This window comes from Squalius cephalus (genome assembly GCF_949319135.1).
Source record: "Squalius cephalus genome assembly, chromosome: 15".
In the NCBI taxonomy this organism is placed as follows: Eukaryota; Metazoa; Chordata; class Actinopteri; order Cypriniformes; family Leuciscidae; genus Squalius; species Squalius cephalus.
The window spans coordinates 2,402,501-2,424,246 of NC_137136.1; the positions used below are offsets into that span (position 1 = coordinate 2,402,501).

Here is a 21,746-nt window from a genome sequence, read left to right on the forward strand (position 1 = left end):
CACTTTAGATGAGCTCACAAAAATAGTTAACTGACCACTACTAAATGCATTATAACTACCTGAATTAACCCTGAATTACAGTAGAAATACATGTTAATAAAGCATTAACACACTAAGTAACTATTACTATATGTCTGAATAATAAGATGTATGAATGTACATTTAAATACTTTATTAATCATTTACTTACACTTTCTAAATGACCTTATGAATCACTGACAACTCCTAAATAACCTGTTTGAAAATAAAGAAATACTTCATTTAGAAATGATAAATTGATCATTAATAAAGTATAAAAATACAATTATTAAACACATTATAGATATGCTTTTAAATCAAGAATACAGCATTTATAACTGTATTTATAAACTGCTTATTAATGTCTATTAATGCTTTATAAATGATGAATTAACTGTTTACTTAGGGGTGTGACGGTTAGTATATAACCGTGAGACCGACGGTTATAGTTGAACACCGTCAGTAGATCTCTATAACCGCCAAAACTGTGTTATTAAAATATTTTTTACAAACATTTTTTGTCATAATGTTTAAACACTAATTAAAAACAATTGTTAACAGTCTGTGTCATTAATGGTCTACGTCGTTTCCAACTGTATTTCATTCTTTGTCAAGTACCAACGCAAGTTTTGTTTTGTAAATCGTCAGACATGATTTTTACCACTTCATTAGGTTTTTCTTTGTAGAAAGCCTTTCTTTAAAGCGAATTTCGTTTTGTACAAATTGTATCTTAATTTTAATAAATGTTTCATCAACCAATTGAATGTATTTAATAAATAAAAAGCAAATGACAATATAATAACCGTGACATGGAGGCGCCGGTGCGCCGCGTTCACTTGTATTGCATTGTAAACTAGAGCGCATCTCATCGTAAATGAATGAAACTCAGCGTAGGCCTATGCCTCATACATTAGCATTAAATATCTTTGCTGCATCCTTTCTAGAACAGACAAAGGCTTTCTTGCGGCTCGCATCAGCAGAGCATTGCATCGTCCATAGACCTCAAAACAATCGGCGGATGGCGGGCGGGTGCGGCTTTGAAATCTGGTCAAAAAACATTGGTGCGGATGATGAGTTATGTGATGCGGTTGCGGATGAAATAATACCCCATCCGTGTATATCTATCGATAACAACATTGAACACTACACAAATATTAATTTTATTTTTTTTAATTTAGGCGATCAAATAATCAGTGTCTGCTCGTTAATTCAAACTAAGTTGTCCTATAACAGACGAACGTCGCAACGCCCCCCCCCCGCCCCGACGACGGTTATGTTACGAACCGTCACATTTGACTCACGTCATAACCGTCATCACCAATTCTGAAACCGACACACCCCTATGTTTACTAATGCTTAACTAATGATTGATGGTGCGCAGTTATTATAAAGTGTTACCTTGTTTTTTTTGTTATTGAGGAAAGCACGCAGCACATATTTACATATTCATGTAAACGGTGTCAGGATGTTCGCTAACAGCTACACAGTTGCTCATGTATTTCAAACTTCTTTAGGGGTTCGAGGTATGAGACTAGTATGAGTCTGATGGTATGGTATGGTATGAGACTAGTATGAGTCTGATGGTATGGTATGGTATAGTATGGAATTGTATGAGACTAGTATGAGTCTGATGGTATGGTATGGTATGGTATGAGACTAGTATGAGTCTGATGGTATGGTATGGTATGAGACTAGTATGAGACTAGTATGAGTCTGATGGTATGGTATGGTATGAGACTAGTATGAGTCTGATGGTATGGTATGGTATGAGACTAGTATGAGACTAGTATGAGTCTGATGGTATGGTATGGTATGAGACTAGTATGAGTCTGATGGTATGGTATGGTATGGTATGAGACTAGTATGAGTCTGATGGTATGGTATGGTATGAGACTAGTATGAGTCTGATGGTATGGTATGGTGTGGTATGGTATGAGACTAGTATGAGTCTGATGGTATGGTATGGTATGGTATGGTATGAAACTAGTATGAGTCTGATGGTATGGTATGGTATGAGACTAGTATGAGTCTGATGGTATGGTATGGTATGAGACTAGTATGAGTCTGATGGTATGGTATGGTATAGTATGGAATTGTATGAGACTAGTATGAGTCTGATGGTATGGTATGGTATGGTATGAGACTAGTATGAGTCTGATGGTATGGTATGGTATGAGACTAGTATGAGTCTGATGGTATGGTATGGTATAGTATGGAATTGTATGAGACTAGTATGAGTCTGATGGTATGGTATGGTATGGTATGGTATGAGACTAGTATGAGTCTGATGGTATGGTATGGTATGAGACTAGTATGAGTCTGATGGTATGGTATGGTATAGTATGGAATTGTATGAGACTAGTATGAGTCTGATGGTATGGTATGGTATGGTATGGTATGAGACTAGTATGAGTCTGATGGTATGGTATGGTATGAGACTAGTATGAGTCTGATGGTATGGTATGGTATGGTATGGTATGAGACTAGTATGAGTCTGATGGTATGGTATGGTATGAGACTAGTATGAGTCTGATGGTATGGTATGGTATGGTATAGTATGGAATTGTATGAGACTAGTATGAGTCTGATGGTATGGTATGGTATGGTATGGTATGAGACTAGTATGAGTCTGATGGTATGGTATGGTATGAGACTAGTATGAGTCTGATGGTATGGTATGGTATGAGATTTTTTCATTATTATTATTATCGTCATTATTAATTACCAATATAGTTATTTTGCTGAAACCAAAAGAAAAATGTCTGTTTAATAAATAACTACGTGGTAATGGCTATATGTGACCCTGGACCACAAAACCAGTCACATGAGTTCAAGTCATGCCTCAAAACGTATTTATTTACTGCTGCTTTTAGCTTACAATGATTGATCCATTCTAAACTGTGTAGTATTATTTTTTATCAATTTTTACTAATGTTATTTACTGTATGTACAGCACTTTGGTCGGCCAGTGGCCGTGTGTAAATGTGCTCTATAAATAAACAAACTGAACTGAACTGATGGGTTAATTTTTTGAAATTCGAAAGATCTGAAAGCTGAATAAATAAGCTTTCCATTGATGTATGGTTTGTTCGCCTTTAAAGTTATCCATTTATGTTCGTGATTTTATTGCATTCACTCACAAAAATAAATGTTTTATATATTTACGGTAGGAAATCTACAAAACATCTCCATGGAACATGATCTTTACTTAATATCCCAATTAATTTTGGCATAAAAGAAAAATCAATAATTTTGACCCATTCAATGTATTGTTGGCTATTGCCACAAATATACCCGTGGAACATGTGACTGGTTTTGTGATCCAGGGTCACATATGAGGATAATCAAGTGAACCAAATATGCCTACTTGTACTTTAGGAATAAAAGCTATCTTATTCGATTTAATATTGAACTTGATGAACACACACCAAAAATCGAATTATTTGGCATCAGTGCAAAAACAGTGAATCAATATGCACCAATGCTACAGTTTTCTATATGTCATAATCAAGTATTCATTACTTCAATGAGCTCATTGTTTCTGCCTTAAATTATTACATTGTTTAAATTAATACATTTTTAGCTAACTGTGTGATTTGTATATGTTCATTTCTGAAATACATAACCTAGCTAGTTACCTCTGATAACAGATCACTCTAAATTGTAATGTAGACATGCGTTTTCTGTAAAGCTGCTTTGAAATGATATGTATTATGAACAGCGCTATACAAATAAATGTGAATCAAATTGAAATGAAATGAAACACTCGAGTTACAACGACTCAAAATAGTAAAACTGATATCATAAAACAGACAGTTACAACTCTAAACTCTGATTGGATGAGCAGAGCAGTCGTATACACACGACAGCTCATTAAAACACACTTCTGCATTCAGCGTGTGTACCTGGCCCAGGAGAAGCGTACCGGGATGTGAGGAAGAGGAACCGCGGAGAGTGAGTTAGCGTTCATTACACGCTCCACTAGCTCCAACACAGCCTGTCTCCGAGCTCCCGGCATCAGTCACGCTGACACTGTCCTCACTGCAGTCCTGTAGACACGGACCATCACTCTCACACAGCTCTGTCCCCCCACGGGCCCACAAACACACACACATTACCTGATACACACCAGTCCAGACATATCACATCCAGATATCTGCGCACACTAGGGATGATTCCAGTGCAACATTTCAGTTTCAGTGCTAATATACAGCTCTGAGATCTCGGCATCATTGAGTCAAACAAAGAGACTATTGTGAATATACATGATAAATGATCAGACAAAAAAATTTAAAATACATGAACTCGGACATTTATAGATCTTTAAATCAAACAGGTCATAAAACTAAAAAACAAATGGCAACTAAGCTGCTAAAAAGTGCAATATATTTGAATTATTCTGGTACAAAAAAAAGTTACATTTAAGTTAAATCATAGCAACAAAATATTTCTAGAATGTATTATGTGTTGCAGGGACTCGATGAATGCCTTTCCGACACTATATGAGAGACAAACAACCGTTTAGGATGAAGCGATTCATTCAAATGAATTTGACTCTCTAAAACAACATAGAAAGAACCGTTTAGGATGAAGTGATTCTTTAAAATTAATTTGACTCTGTGAAGAAACATAGAAAGAACCGTTTAGGATAAAGTGATTCTTTAAAATGAATTTGACTCTCTAAACTAAAGCAACATAGAAAGAACCGTTTAGGATGAAGTGATTGTTTAAAATGAATTTGACTAAAGCAACATAGAAAGAACTGTTTAGGATGAAGCGATTCATTCAAATGAACAACATAGAAAGAACCGTTTCAAATTTTGACATTAAAAACAGTGATATAGTGTCTATTTACCCTTTATTGGCATATAAAACTCGTGATGAAAGTATCATTAGGGAGAGTTTTTTTTTTTTTTCAAATATATTTTAGAAATAAACCCAGTTGTAATTGAGCAAGAAAATAATAACAGGTATAGTTATCATTATTATTAATTTATGGGTGGTGGAATGGAATTTAAACACAATTGTAATGAATTAGAAGGCTTATAAAGTACAAAACAAAGAAAGAAAAGAAAACCAACACGTCTTTGTTGATCAGTCCAGCTGTACCTATTCAAGACCTCGCCAATAACAAATAAATCGATTTCGGGAATCAATAACAGGCCTGACTTCATCTGGCAAAGCACCTCCTGAACTATTGACCATTTAATTCAGTGCAGTTACCGAATCAAACTGTGCCACTTGCCTTTGGCATTATCCCGGCCTGCGTTCGGATGGGATCCGGAGCAGATAGCATTGCCTCTGAGCTCATCATCATTAATTATAGCTCGGCTATCAATATGCAATTATCTCCACTGTCTTCAGCTCTACGGGGGCAGGAGGAGGAGGGGGGGGGGGGGACTATAGCCACGTCACCAACGTCTTCTACAGAACTCTGGCTTTCAACGAACCAAGCTTTCCGCTAGCATACAGCTCACTTCGCATCTATAGCTTGGCAAGGAGATCATGATTGCATTACCTCTTTTCCCAGGTGGGAATGGGGCAGCTGTGCCCTTCAACAAAAGCACTTAACCTGAATTGCTTCGGTAAACACCAGCCTGTGTAAATGGAACAGGAGGAAAATGCAGCCTCAGGGTTGCCCGCACGAAAATGTTATTGCTTTGAGGCTGTTCTTTCATTGGAGATTTAATGGGGTTCGCATTTATGCGTCATTCAAGTAGGGGCGAGCGAGGCACAAACTAACACTTTTTGACTTTCTCAGTTTGTGTGAATTCACTTGGGGTTCAGAGTATTTATTTTTTTCCCCCCACACATTCATTTCACACATGTCTAGTACAATTATGTGGTTTTGTTTCATTAATACAGTGTTTACTTTTTTCATGATTTACCCTGAAAGAGTGGAAGTGAAATGTGACAACATGCCCCATAGGAGGGGCACGTTGTACCATATGACAGATTTCAAAAAATAAATAAAACTGTCTGCAAACTTGAATCCTTTCAGCAAATTTAATAGCCAAGCTTTCGGTCAAACGACCATCCTCAGGGCATACAAACAGTCAATGTAGCAATCAACTTAACTGTGTTCAAACACATCAGGACAATTAACAGTGATTACCACACCTGTGGAAGCCAGGTAGGAGAGTTGTAGTCCAATGGTGGGAGTTGTAGTTTTTCTTTAACCTACCCAACATATTGAGTTATCTACATAATACTTATATGTACTTATATAGCATGTATGTATGTATATATGTATATATGTGCTTGTATTTTTGTATTTTTGTATATTTGTACTTATGTTTGTTTCTTGTATTGGGGATTTTCACTATGGGGAGTAAATGTGTAAATTATGTAGATAACTCAATATGTTGGGTAGGTTAAAGAAAAACTACAACTCCCACCATTGGACTACAACTCTCCTACCTGGCTTCCACAGGTGTGGTAATCACTGTTAATTGTCCTGATGTGTTTGAACACAGTTAAGTTGATTGCTACATTGACTGTTTGTATGCCCTGAGGATGGTCGTTTGACCGAAAGCTTGGCTATTAAATTTGCTGAAAGGATTCAAGTGTGCAGACAGTTTTATTTATTTTTTGAGATCTTCAGTTTTGTTTGTCTGGCACCTTGTTGTTCGTGAGTGCGGTGTTACTCCTTCACCATATGACAGATTAAAATGTTATCTGATCTAATCAAAAAAATATATATACAAGACAAACTAAAATATTGTGTCAATAAAATACACTTATTAACTTTTTCATGTAAAATAATGGCATTTTTTTAATAAATAAAAAATTAAATAATTTTTGAGTTTGACAACAAACGCACCGAAAAACACAGATATAAAGCAAAGTTCAAAACATAATAATAATTAATAATTTCAGAACATTGACTCAGTCTTTATTCACTTTTTTATCATTGTTTCTCAATGGAATTAATAAAAGTATAGAATATAATAGTTCTAATAGGGGCTTCATTGTAACGCAGTGTGACAACATGCCCCGCCTGCGCAACTGGGCTTTAAACCCGGCTAGTGTCTTTTTCTGGTTAGATCAGCATTAAAGAATTATCTCAACTGTTAAATAACAGATATAAGATTAAAATAAGATCAGATTTGTCTAATTTTAAATAAACAAAAAAAAAACTGAGATGAAAAATTAACTTTAGCTATGGTTAAATGTTCAGTGATATCTTCCAAAGATTTTTTAATTTTGGTGCATTTTTTCCTCTATATAGTGTTGATTTGGCAACTAGTAAATACACTATGTTTCATCATGCTGGCATGTGTGGAAAGTTTTAAACCGGTGTGTTACGACGAGCCCTGTGTTTGTGTATGTTGCTCCTACAATGCAGGAGGAGAAATAATAATAAAAATAGACACAAATAAGAAAGTTGTTGATATAAAATGAATGTGGAAAGTTGCTAGAAAAGAAAAGTGCGAGTGCATATTGAGATCTTCTGATTGGCCAAACACACATGAACAGAACTATCTGACTAGTTGAACTATAATGACTTTTAAAATGTTAATGATGTATTGAACTATATGCTGAACTAAAACTGTCCCGGCGGTTTTCATTTCAGAAATATGGTCACAACGTCCTGCCAAGTTCAAGACTGTTTATAACTTAAGAGGTAAGTTTATAGGTGGCAAAGTGGGAATGGGACAATTACAGAAGGTGTGAGGGAAAATATTCCAGAGATGGAACAAATGATGGCAGATGTGCACATACCTTCCCGGAAAGAGTTCAGGAAGAAGCCACTTCTTTTGTCTCGGCTGTTTATCTTCTCTACAGGTCCTTTTATAGTGATCCAAGCATCCCAACAAATCCTGTTAAAGAAGGAATATTTCCTCGTATGTGTGTCTGGCAAACCTAGTGAAGACAAAAATGAAATATTAATGATGATGATTTGGAAAGTATAATAATATGCAAGCATGTACCCTCATTTTTTTTCTTCTAGTATTAAGTATTTATCTGTCTCAAACACATATTTATGAATATTTAATATGTGAATGTAAATATATTTATTAATATTTAAATGTGTTTTAAATAATAATATTTTACACTGTAAATATGCATGTTTTATATAATTTGTATGTATAATTTAGCTTATAAATATGCATGAATTAATGCATATGTACCCTCATTGATATTGTCATTCTTTTTTCAAGTATTTATCGGGCTCAAAACAATTGCATACAATTATAATTTACATTATGTAAATATACATGATTGCATGTTTACATATTATAAATTATATAACACATTTACATTTATAAATGTAATAGATAGATGGATGGATAGACGAATAGATGGATGGATGGATGGATGGATGGATGGATGGATGGATGGACGGACGGAGGAATGGACGGATGGATGGATGGATGGATGGTTGGATGGATGGATGGATGGACGGAGGAATGGACGGATGGGTGGGTGGGTGGATGGGTGGGTGGGTTGATAGATAGATAGAGGTGGGTGGGTGGGTTGATGGGTTGATGGATGGATGGATGGACGAATAGATGGATGGATGGATGGCTGGATAGATGGATGGATAGACGGATAGATGAATGGATGGATGGATGGATGGATAGATAGATAGATAGATAGATAGATAGATAGATAGATAGATAGATAGATAGATAGATAGATAGATAGATAGATAGATAGATAGAGGTGGGTGGGTTGATGGGTTGATGGATGGATAGATGGATAGATGGATGGATGGATGGATGGATGGATGGATGGATGGATGGATAGATAGATAGATAGATAGATAGATAGAGGTGGGTGGGTGGGTTGATGGATGGATAGATGGATGGATGGATGGATAGACGGACAGACGGATGGATAGATGGATAGACGAATGGATGGATGGATGGATGGATGATAGATAGATAGATAGAGGTGGGTGGGTTGATGGGTTGATGGATGGATAGATGGATGGATGGACAGACGGACAGATGATGGATAGATGGATAGATGAATAGACGGATGGATAGATAGATAGATAGATAGATAGATAGATAGATAGATAGATAGATAGATAGATAGATAGAGGTGGGTGGGTGGGTTGATGGGTTGATGGATGGATAGACGAATAGATGGATGGATGGATGGATGGATAGATATACATATACATCCGTTGCTGTTCATTGGATTAACCATTTAATTTCTAAAAAATAAACAAGCGAAGCATACGCACTTACTGATTTTATTTAGAAATGCAGTTGTTGAAGTACAGATCAATTATTTTTCCATTGTGTGTTTGACAAAGCCTACTCTGGCGAACTGTCCTTCAGTAAAGAGAGCGGACGCTCCGAGGTCAATTATCTGCAGTCTCCGCTCTCTCTCCGACAGAAGATCGATGAGCGCTCCTGTCACACACTGCTCTCTGCACAACCCCAAGATCTGGGGACGACAACAACTTGTGTTTTCTCTAAGCTGATTGCAGTAAACTACCACACACACACACGAATCCCACCCCGTCTTACCTTTCCCTTCATCGAAACATCTGCATGACTCGAGGGTTAGGTTACAGTGGGACCGACTCTCCTGTCGCCCTGGGAAATGAAGAGCAGAGACGAGTATCTCCAATCAGTCCATCCATCCATCAGCTCAGATCAACTCAAGGTCAAGATCAAGATCAGACGGCTCCTACTTTTAAGATGATAAGGCCTGCTGGCACTCGCTGTGCACTTCCTCAGGCTAATGCATCCCTGTTAAAAATAGAACAAAAAAATAATTTATAGCCTATAAAATGCCTTGGAAGAACATTTATTAAAACCAGAAATAGTTTAGTGACTATTTAAATACATGTGCACATACTGTACTGTTCAAAGGTTAGGGGTTTAAAACTAAGTTTTTTGAGTCTCTTCTGCTCACCAAGGCTGCATTCATTTGATCAAAAATACAGAAAAAACAGCAATATTGTGAAATATTTTTACAGTCTGAAACAAACACTTTTCTATTGGAATATTTTATGAAATATAATTTATTCCTGTGATCTAAGATTAATTTTCAGCATCATTACTGCAGTCTTCAGTGTCACATGATGCCAAAAGAATGGCATTTATTTGAAACTGAAATATCATGTAACATAATAAATATCCTTTCTGCCACTTTTGATCAATTTAATTTGTCTTTGCTTAACAAAAGTATAATTTAAAGAACAATCTTCTGAATATAGGGGTCACTTGCATATTGTCCTGATGTTAGTTTGATTGCTTCTATTTCTCTCCTCATTTGTAAGTCGTTATGGATAAAAGCGTCTGCTAATTAATCTAATTACTGTAATTTAATTACTTATCCCTTGAAAAAGTAAAGTAAGGGTATTAAGTGAAGTCTTTATTTTTCTGCAATTTAATTAAAGTTACTTCTGATGTAATTGCATTAAATACTGTATGGACTACAACAATTCTATATAAAACAATAGTGGATTTAACATCAAAATTGAATGCTAAAATGTATGTTTTTAATATAACCTCGCTTTACACACGTTGGTCAGTTCAGGAATAACTTATGCAATTATATATTGTTTATTTGAAAAAACAAAAAGGGCAGTTTCATGTCTATCCTTGTATTGTTCAACTGGTCGAGGCTGATATGGGATTTAGACAGTAATTATAAGTAATCCAATAATTTTAAGAGAGAGTATTAGTAATCTAATTACACGGTTGAAGATGTAATTAGCAACTAGTAATTAATCACTTTTTTTAGAGTAACTTCCCCAATACTGCCTGAATACTTTATTAAGTATTTATATTTATATATGAAGTATTAATTTCTTTAAAAAAAAAATAAATAAATACACAACGGATCAAACGATTGGGTTCAGTAAGGTTGCTTTTTTTCCCAGCAAGATCATTTTAAATTGATTAAAAGTGACAGTATATATATATATATAATTAAACTAGTACCAAGGAATCTTCAGCCCTCTGGCAATCTAGATTTCGTGAGTCTTGTGTCAGGACTGGATTAGCTGACCTCGCAGGTTTGGATCTCGAGGGACTTGGCACAAACTCCTCTGGGAGTAAAAGTCTCTCTTAATTCATCTTAAATCCCGCTGACAACTAAACTTGGCACAAATGTGAAAAGCCGACACTTCTAGAGTTTCGCAGCGGAAATGAAGTTGAACCTGAGGTGAAGCACACACAATAGTCAGCGCTCGAGTCAATGAGAAGAAACTGGCAAAACGGCTCTAAAAATCTGAAGCTGAGAGTCTGATGTTTGCTCGTCTACTCGATAAGAAATGAGTTCCGCGCGGTAAATATACCCTGAATTAATTGCAATGGGGAAAAAGCTCTTTGACTAATACAAAATTCATTTGCAAGTTTATAATTACTACACATGGCAACAAATCTTTCCATTTACACAATATAATTTCAGTAATGTTACTGGAGACTAATGATGCTAATTTATGGACTACATTAAGTTATTTAACAGACTAAGGGGACAAAAGGCCTCGAACATTGATTTGCGGCCATTATATGTTTGACAGGGTTTGGAAACAAAGACAAAACCTTGTGTTAAAAAGCCTTACAATGTGTCTAGACCAGCCGCACTTACAAAAACAACACATATACCTGTAATTCTCCAAACTAGTCCATTAGGATGAAATAAAAGATGATTTTCTGTTTAAAAAACACACAGTTCATGACATTTCTATTAGCAATTTACAGCTAATGGCTCTTTTGCTAATGGGCCCCGCAATATTAGACACACACATTCCTCAAGAGCGATTAAAAACAAACATTCGTGACGCTCAGCGGCTCAAATGTACATTTTCTAGGAGGGCGTGATGAACGTTAAACGGGATTTCCACCATCTCCCCCGCAGGACGGACTCAGAAACGCATACAGACACATGCATTCATTATTCAAAGCCTCGAGACCCAGTCTAAGCCTGATAAATGTGTGTTTGAACTTTCCCCGCGCTCTCCAAGCCATTTAGCAAGAGTAAAGAGCACCATCATCGAAGATATCATCTACTTTATCTCTCGGATGTGTTATCCGTCTGTCTCTGAACACAAACCTGATCCTCTCTATTGAAGAAGAAAGATACCCTGAAGATACTGAGCTTTTAGGTTCGTTTAGATCAGACGTTTCATTTGACGGGACGTGTCCAAATACCTCCTCATCTCTTAAAACAAACACGATTATACAATGACTTGCTCTTTTTCACTTCCAAAAACTGTCAATTTAACTGTATTTTACTGTAAAATTACATTAAATGTACAGTTAGATCTATCAGTTTATATATTTACAGTTTCAATTTACAGTATATTCTGTTAACCAATTAACAGTTTTTCACCGTAGTATTTTTACAGTCTTTTACCATTAAAATAACTTTCTTTTGGATCAAAATATGCAAACTGTTCCCTCTAGGTCCACGTGAGAACATTATCTGACATTGTAATATTCAGCTCTGGCAGCGTCTTTTATATAAAGCCCCATAAAGAGACTTTATCCCCACAACTGGCCCTTATAAACTTTAAGACCTCTATCTTAAATTGTTATTCGGCACACTTAAAAGAAACCCAAGCATGTGTTGAGAAAGAAACCCTTTGATGCAGTGGTTTTTAATTATTTATTTCTATTAAGCAGTCTCCAGTCTCCCTGTATCGCAAAACTACAAAGGCAAATGTCTGGCATTGCTTATATCAGAAGTAAAACTAAGTGCTTTACATTTTAGATAAGCTGAGTAATTTATAAACAATCTAATCAATACTCTAACTGATGTCAGGAGCCTAGTAGAAACATGCACACACATAAAACATGTATAAAAGATCATCTAAACATATACACTAGGGCTGCCCTCGACTAAAGATTATCTAGTCGACTCATTTAAGCGATTAGTTGACGAATCGCGCGTTTATATTTATTAGTGTAAACAGTGTCACTAGTGTCATGAAGGACAATGTTTAGGTAGACCGTCCACGTGATGTAAAAGAAAACTTTCAATGGTGGACAGGGTCATCATACAAGTAGGCACTCTAAATTAGTGACACATCCCTACCACAACCATCATTACAATTTTGTGTATTCTCTCATTCATGTGAACAGTTGAGAGAGAAACCGGACGTTTGTCAGTTTTTTCGGTCCGCGCAGTCGGTCTTAAAGTGACAGCAGCCTATAATAATCCTACTGTTGTCTGTGTTACTAGTATTAATAAAACAACAAAATACAGCTTTAACAAAGATGAAACTACATTTAATTTCCACAGTGAACAAATCGTGTTATTTTACATTTAGGTTTAATTATTAATTTCTGTACCTGAACACTACTACTGTTATACTTTGTAACTTTGTTATTTAGTATTTATTTCTGCTTGTGTAATTTGTGTATTTGTTCTTATTTTATTACTGTCTGTTCACTTGTTTTAAATAATGTGTGAACTTTATCAGTTAGGCTAGTAGTTTTTGATGTAGTAGCTATCGGAGAACTTCAAGTGAGCTTTAAGTAATAAATGAAAAGCACAGTTGTTTTTGCTGATCCGAAAAATGATCCGATCTGTGGCTCAAAAACCGTAAATGATCCGAACCGTGAATTTTGTGATCCGTTCCACCACTACATTCAACACATGTTGTGTCCGATAACGTATAGCTGACTTGTTGCCTTGCTGCCTTATAGCCAATCACTTTGCAGCGTTTGTGCACGAAGGCACCTCACGGAACTGATGTCGGACAGACTTCTGAGGAAGTATAATGGTTTTTATGATCTACAGCAAAATAGAGTGAGCTTTGGTGAAAACTAAGTGAAGATTTAATTACTATGATAGTAATTTCTCACTATAAATGACAAAACGTGGGTCAAAAATGTACATTTACACACAAACTGACCAGCAACTGCAACTTTCAGGCGCCATTGTTCTTTATGTAGCTCAACTGTCACAGAATGGAAAGCACAGGATTGTGGGATATCAAAGGCAGGGAAGGATTCATCTATGCTGCCTTCAAAAATCGATCAGATGAAGGTTATCAGACAGTAAGTGAAGTGAACATTGGATTCGGACGTGCCTTGATGCCTTCTTGGAATGAGTCCTCGGAAGGCAGCATTTTTAAAGTCTCCCTGTGGAGAAAATCCAGCTTTTAATGTGGTGTTTTTAATATGCTTTAAGACAAACCATGTGTAAATTCATAAGTCGACAGCATTGCTGAGTATTTCCTCCTTAAAACTGCAGTGAACCAAAGACAGTCTCAAAAACACGCTTTGAAATCGCTGGTGTTTCTGACGTCACAAACTACCTTGTAACCAATCAGATCAACGTGTGTGATCGCCAACCAGTGGATCTCTGAGCTGAGTGAGTGAGTGGAGGCGGGGCTCATTTGCATATTCATAGAACCGTGTATACTTTATGAGGCAAGGGTGTCGAGTTACATTCAAGATATTTTAAGGCATAAAGAATTTTTTTCAAGGAAAAAACTTTTAAATATATAACTTTGGTGATCAAATATGAGTTTCAAGGGATAAAAATATTGACTACAGGGGGACTTTAAATTTTCAGGCGCAGACATAGATTACGAGAACTGATTTGCTTTCCATCTAATCAAACCCAGACCTTAATATGAAGCCTTGTTAGGAGATGATCAATGATATTCGCTTCACCTGTGACTGGTCATAATATTTTGGCTCATCAGTGTAATGTATTTATACATTACACTGGGTCAAGTATTCAGTTTTTAATTACACTGAAATATATATCATATATGCTATATATATATATATATATATATATATATATATATATATATATTAGGGCTGTCAAACGATTAATCGCGATTAATCGCATCCAAAATAAAAGTTTGTGTTTACATAATATATGTGTGTGTATGGAGTATAATTATTTTCTATATATAAACACACACATGCATATATATTTAAGAAAAATGTGTTATTTATATATAAAATATTTATATATAATATAAATTATATATAATATAAATATATATACACAGTATATACATGCAAATATTTCTTAAATATATACATGCATGTGTGTGTATTTATATATAGAAAATAATTATACACCGTACACACACATATATTATGTAAACACAAACTTTTATTTTGGATGCGATTAATCGTTTGACAGCCCTAATATATATATATACATATATATACAATATATATCATATATATGCGTCTAAAGGCAGTAAGCGGCACACTAGGTTTTGGAACAGAGCCATAGAGACATGTATGATGCACAATATGAGAGGTAACCGTGGTGTATATACCATATCTTTAACTATTAGCATTTCCAGTGTCCACTTTTGACTGCAGTTCATTCTTATAAACATGTCAAATCCACGGACGAGAATGATATTTTGGCCTACGTCAATAAATAGCGCAGTGAAATGTCAGCAGAGCCCTCATATGACCCTGAAACAGGAATCTGTTGGTGTTCTGACTCCATCAGCAAACCATTCTCACGTTATTGGAATTGTGCTGGACTGTAAAATAAATGCCCCCATTTTGAGCAAAATGAGATTTCTATTTTATTTTTATTTTTTTTTTAATCCATTCTTCACTTGAGCACAGGCCGGCTGATGGCTTTACTTGGTGGAGAAGAAAATAACAGTTGCCAATCAGTTTACAGAAGTTGTGCAATGAAATGGGTTTTAAAAGAGTCAAAGCTGCAAGTGCACTACTGTTATCCTGCTGTACCTGAGCTGCAATTTAAGCATTTGGAGAGTGGCATAATGAGGCCATTATTTTAAATGAGATTTCCTTTTTTATTCACGAATTTAGTTGCGATTTGGTCATGTGAAAGTTCAAAAGGCAAGACAGATGGATTATAGCTTTGCAACAGTGATGCATTTTCATCAGCTTCCATCGAACAGACTCAACAAAAGCAAATAAACATATTGGAAAGTTGTTTAGTTTTAATTTAGTTCAGGGAATCATGACTTTGGCTCCAATGCGCTACTGCTCTCTGCTGGATAAACATTACACTGTCTCTAAAATGTCCTTTTTAGTTTAAAATGACAAACCCACCAGAAAAAAGAAAGTTCCTTAAAAATGCTGAATATCAAAACACAACAAAAGCATGTTTCATTTATTTTTAAGACATGCTGTTGACAATTAGTATTGTGCTGTTTTATTGTTGTGAGACGTGTCTACAGTCTGTCATTAATGTGATAAACTACACCTGTTGTAATTGAAAATTGACTATTTTAACCAATATTTGTGTATACCATGTGTTTTTGCAGCAAAGTCACTTACTTTGATGTCTTATATTTCCAATGAAATACATTTGTATGCAGTAGTACACTGTAAAAAAATATATGATCAATAAGTTATGACAAGATATGTTTTTAACTCATCAAAATAAGTTAAGCAATTTTCAACTTTTTTTTTTTTAATTTATACAAGATTCAACGCATTTTTTTAAGTCAGTTTGATGAATTCAAGTTGTAATGAATTAAACATCCAAGTTGATTGAACTTAAATTTAAGGATGCAACTTTTTTTTTTCTTTTCTTTTTTTTTTACAGTGTACCATTTCAGTCCATCTCTAACTTTTGTTAAAAAAGGAAAGTCTTGATAAAAAAAAAAGTTCTTATAATGAAATTACATTTTATCTTTAATCAAAACATTTATTCAGTTCGTGTTTTTAAGTAACACATTGGAATTCATATTATACATTGAAATCACTTTACCTTAAACACTGGAATCCATCAAAACTGAAAAATGAAAATATTGCACATATTCCTCTATTTCACACTCACCAGAGCAGAAATGAGATGCTCCGTCACGGTAACAGCGCATAAAAAGCAATTTCAAAACAAACAAACGTATGCCTGGATAAAATAATGGTTTCACTCAGGAGGCTTTACTGAAACAATCATGAATCAGAGACGCTTTCAGGACAAAAAGTTAAAAAATCCCCCCCCCCATATTTCATCACTACAATGCAAAGAAATCATCATGATTAATATGTAAAATTCTAAACATATCACATCACAGTCATTTCTATTGTAGTGTCTTCGCTATTATGCTGCTTAACTTATCATTAATAATAATGGGAATTACAGAAAAACTCAGAAAATTGTGGGAAAATTTTCACTTAATTGCCATAAAATGAAGGTCTGATTAATTTATGCAAGATTCTTAAAAAATATGCTTAATTTTTTTTTGCAAAAAGGACAATATTTGGTCTCGATACAATCTGAGGATGCAAAAAAAAAAATTAAATTTTCAATTTTCATGTTCATTTACAGTACTGTACAAAAGTCTTAGGCATGTTAATATCCCCACCCCAAAAATGGTTTTAAGTCAGTTATTTATATCTTTTGCTGTAGTGTGTCAGTAGGAAATATCAGTTTACATTTCCAAACATTCTTTTTGCCATTAATTGTAATAATCCAGTGAGATTTGTGTATGCATAAGGAGTCTGACAACAGCCGGTATGATCTGATCTCACCATCATCGAGTCCGTCTGTGATTACATGAAGAAACAGAAGAAACTGAGACAGACTAAATCCAGAAGAACTGCGGGAACGTCTCCGAGACGCTTGAAGAAACCTTCCTGCTAAGCTACTGTGAAAAGCTCTGGCACTTGTGTTAAAATGCTGTAAAGTGAGAATGCTTTCAAAAATAAAATCACAAATTGAATTTATTTATGATTTAACTTCTATTAACAAATCCAAATCAATATATGGTGTAACGACCCTTTGCGTTTAAAACGGCTTTTGTCCAGGTACACTTGCGCATAGTTTTTCAGGAAGCTTTGCAGGAAGGTTTCTTCAAGCGTCTCGGAGACGTTCCCGCAGTTCTTCTGGATTTAGTCTGTCTCAGTTTCTTCTGTTTCTTCATGTAATCACAGACGGACTCGATGATGGTGAGAACAGATCAGACCGGCTGTTGTCAGACTCCTTATGCATACACACATCTCACTGGATTATTACAATTAATGGCAAAAAGAATGTTTGGAAATGTAAACTGATATTTCCTACTGACACACTACAGCAAAAGATATGAATAACTGACTTACAACCATTTTTGGGGACATTTTTGGGGAGGGGATATTAACATGCCTAAGACTTTTGCACAGTATGTATGTTGGCGATTGTGCTGCATTCACTCACAAAAATAAATGTTTTATATATTTACGTTAGGAAATTTACAAAATATCTTCATGGAACATGATCTTTACTTAATATCCTAATGATTTTTGGCATAAAAGAAAAATCGATAATTTTGACCCGTACAATGTATTGTTGGCTATTGCCACAAATACACCTGTGCGACTTATGACTGGTTTTGTGATCCAGGGTCACATATTTGGGAATAAATTACATTTGATTAACACATTTGTCATATTGTCAAGATGTTAGAAAGGCTGCAAAAGGCTTTCAAACCCGAACGCTCAACATGACTGACAGGCGGAAAGTGCCTCGAACTCCTCTGATTGGCTGAACAATAATGTCAGAGCGTCAGGTTGAGCTTTAGAGAGTCTCGTTCTGTCACAGACAGGTGTGATTTCTCAGGACACATATTTCACGGGCTCCTGTCAGGCAAGTATAGGTACATTTTCTGCAAGCTGATCCATAAAAACCTCCCTTCCAGCACTTTCATGTTGGAGTTGTTTGGGGGGGGGTGGGGGGGGAAGAGGCATTATCTCATAAAATCAAGTAACAGCGACAGCAGTGACAGATTCATTCCTCCCGAGAGACAACAGAGCAAAGTCTCCCTGGTAAGAAGCTTTCATTTCTCTTTCCAAAGAGCCACATTACCGTCAACGCCTGCTTTTATCCTGCAGACGAGAGGAACAAGCTCCCGCTGATGTGTTTGTCTTGAGTTCAAGCGTTTGTCGCCACTCAATCAAAGCCTGTGCGCCAGTCACTATTAAATTGAGAATGACTTTTATGTTACAATTGATTTTTTTGTGAACTGAATTTGAATTGAAGTGGCCAACCAGGATTCACTCTAAGTGCAGATTAGAATTTAAGGAAGGAGAATTCAAATGGAATGAATTCAAATAAATGTAAAACACTTTTTACAATAATAACTTAATTTTATATTATAATTTACCCTTAAACTTGCTATTCAATACACAACATATATATGGCTATTCCAGATTATATTCAGAATTAATGTTTAAAAATAATTAGCCAATATTAAGGTATATGTATCTTACATTTTGTTACAAAACAAATAATGACATTATTAATTTGAACTAATTAAGTGCATTTATTACCTGATATGCAGAATATATTAAAGAGCTGATTATGCATTTAGTTTGCGTTGGTCAATCTCTTTTATTAAGTTTAAATATCAAGTTTAATACTGTCAAAAAGTTTACTAATATTAATGTCCACCACATGGTTTGCAGATACATTTATAATATGACTTTAAATATTGACAAAGAAATTTGAATTGATTCAATTATATACTGTATAATATAATATAATATAAAATATAATAAAAAATATATATATTTATTTATTTAATTCATAAAAATTGTATCTATTCAATTTAAAATAATTTAATATAATATAATATATTTATTCATTTTAATATATTTAGTAATTTATTCATTAATTATATATATAGTTTCATATATGTATTAATTTATTTAATAAATTATGTATGCATATATATATATATAATTTCATATATGTATTAATTTATTTAATACATTATTTATGCATATATATATATATAATTTCATATATGTATTAATTTATTTAATAAATTATGTATGCATATATATATATATATATATAATTTCATATATGTATTAATTTATTTAATAAATTATGTATGCATATATATCTATATAATTTCATATATGTATTAATTTATTTAATAAATTATGCATATATATATATATGTATGACAGTGTTGTAGACGGTGTGAAACACGGGAAGACCTTCTGAGAGCCTAATGACTCAATCACACCGGATAAACCTGCAAACAAGAGGAATCAGACACTGACAGTGTTAGAGCGCCACCTTGTGTTCCAATCACATAATAAAACCATTTCAATTTGATCCGTATCCACCTTTTTCCCACATCTAATGACGCTTTGCGTGAGTAACTTTGGTTAATCTGTAAACAATCAGTGAAAGGTGACGCAATAATCAGCATTTTCAAAAACTGGGTGTGAGATGACATTATTCTTCTCACCCTTCAACCATTGAACATTAAAAGGACATTTGTAAAGAAAAAGTGTAAAAGCATTATCAAATTACTACAACAACAGACCATGAATAACCCCAAAATCTTGAGTGATAATATTTCAAAGTGACAATAAATATTGTATTTACCTGCTTCAGAAACATTCTAGTAAACACTGCTAATATGGATTAGAAGTGAAAAGGGGAGACAATTGCTTTTTAAAGTATGCGTGTGAAAACAAACCTGGAAAGAGACGTGAGGATTTGAGAGATTTAGTGCATTCCAGTGAATTATTCATGGGATATATTGTAAATTAAATTGGGAGAACAGACCACAAACAGAACGCATATGTTGTGTCTGTTTCATATAGTTTACAGCTCATTCAGTCAAACTCTAGGAAAAGGATTATATAGTGCAACCGTATGATTTGAAATGAATTGTTTCAGAGGAACTTCCCTGAAGTTCCTTCCATAATCTAAAGCGCAACTCGTTAGGAAAAAGATGGATAGGCTATATGAATAAATCTGATGTTGTGTGCATTAACCATGATCATTCTGTGGTGCTTTTTGTGCTTTTGAATTATTTTACTAAAAAGCACCATGATATTAGAATGGGTCATTGTTTTTGTTAACTAAAACTAAAACGATTAAAAATCAGTAATTGAGGAAAACATTTTTTATCTAAATTTAAAATGAACACTGAAGTTATGAAAACTTTTTTTTAAATTTGTGTAATGTAAAATTTTTCTGGACGTGTACCATGATAATGCCATTTATTTTTTTATATAAACAATATCTATATTTCTTCTCAATATCCTTTTTTTTTGGGGGGGGGGGGGGGGGGTGTGTGAACAGCATTTAAAGCTTTTAATGTTGTTTATATGTCTATGTGGTGTTTTTAATATGCTTTAAGACAAACCATGTGTAAATTCATAAGTCGACACCATTGCTGAGTATTTCCTCCTTAAAACTGCAGTGAACCAAAGACAGTCTCAAAAACACGCTTTGAAATCGCTGGTGTTTCTGACGTCACAAACTACCTTGTAACCAATCAGATCAACGTGTGATCGTCAACCAGTGGATCTCTGAGCTGAGTGAGTGAGTGGAGGCGGGGCTCATTTGCATATTCATAGAACCGCGCATACTAAATGAGGCAAGGGTGCCGAGTTACATTCAAGATATTTTAAGGCATGCAGATTTTTTTTTTCAAGGAAAAAAATGTTAAAATATGTCATTTTGATGATCAAAGATGAGTTTTAAGGGATAACATTATTGACTACAGGGGGATTTTAATGAACAAAGGTATCTTTTATAAAATTGCTTTAGCCATTGTTTTATAAAAATCAAAAAAGCCACTAAGAGCTCTGGTAAAATGACTGTAATGCACAGCCTCGAGTGCTTGAAATTTCCACAGTGATTTCTCATTAAGCCTTACTTGTGTTTCCAGACTCACTGACTCCAGCGCAGGTAAATGCATCTGTGCCACTGCAAACTAACAAAAACCATTCAAGATTATTGTAATACTCATTAACGTACTCTTTATGGCTTTGTTCAGTCATTACACAAAGTAAACATTTAAACATTTTCTACACCGTAAAGCCATTGCATTGTGA

At 34.7% G+C, this 21,746-nt stretch overlaps 1 protein-coding gene and 1 long non-coding RNA gene across 2 annotated transcripts in view; one reads left to right on the forward strand and one right to left on the reverse strand.

The window, feature by feature from the left end:
- The window catches only part of LOC307172239, a 27,230-nt gene extending 17,503 nt beyond the window's left edge, over positions 1 to 9,727 (reverse strand). Inside the window, exons 1-3 of the long non-coding RNA XR_013823688.1 lie at positions 9,507 to 9,727; positions 9,222 to 9,423; positions 7,744 to 7,884 (exon numbers count right to left, since the gene is read on the reverse strand). This is a non-coding gene — a long non-coding RNA (uncharacterized lncRNA). The remainder of the gene's footprint in view (positions 1 to 7,743; positions 7,885 to 9,221; positions 9,424 to 9,506) is intronic.
- Positions 1 to 21,746, forward strand: part of LOC307172232 (uncharacterized protein) — a 381,392-nt gene that overhangs the window by 76,789 nt on the left and 282,857 nt on the right. The window lies entirely within an intron of this gene.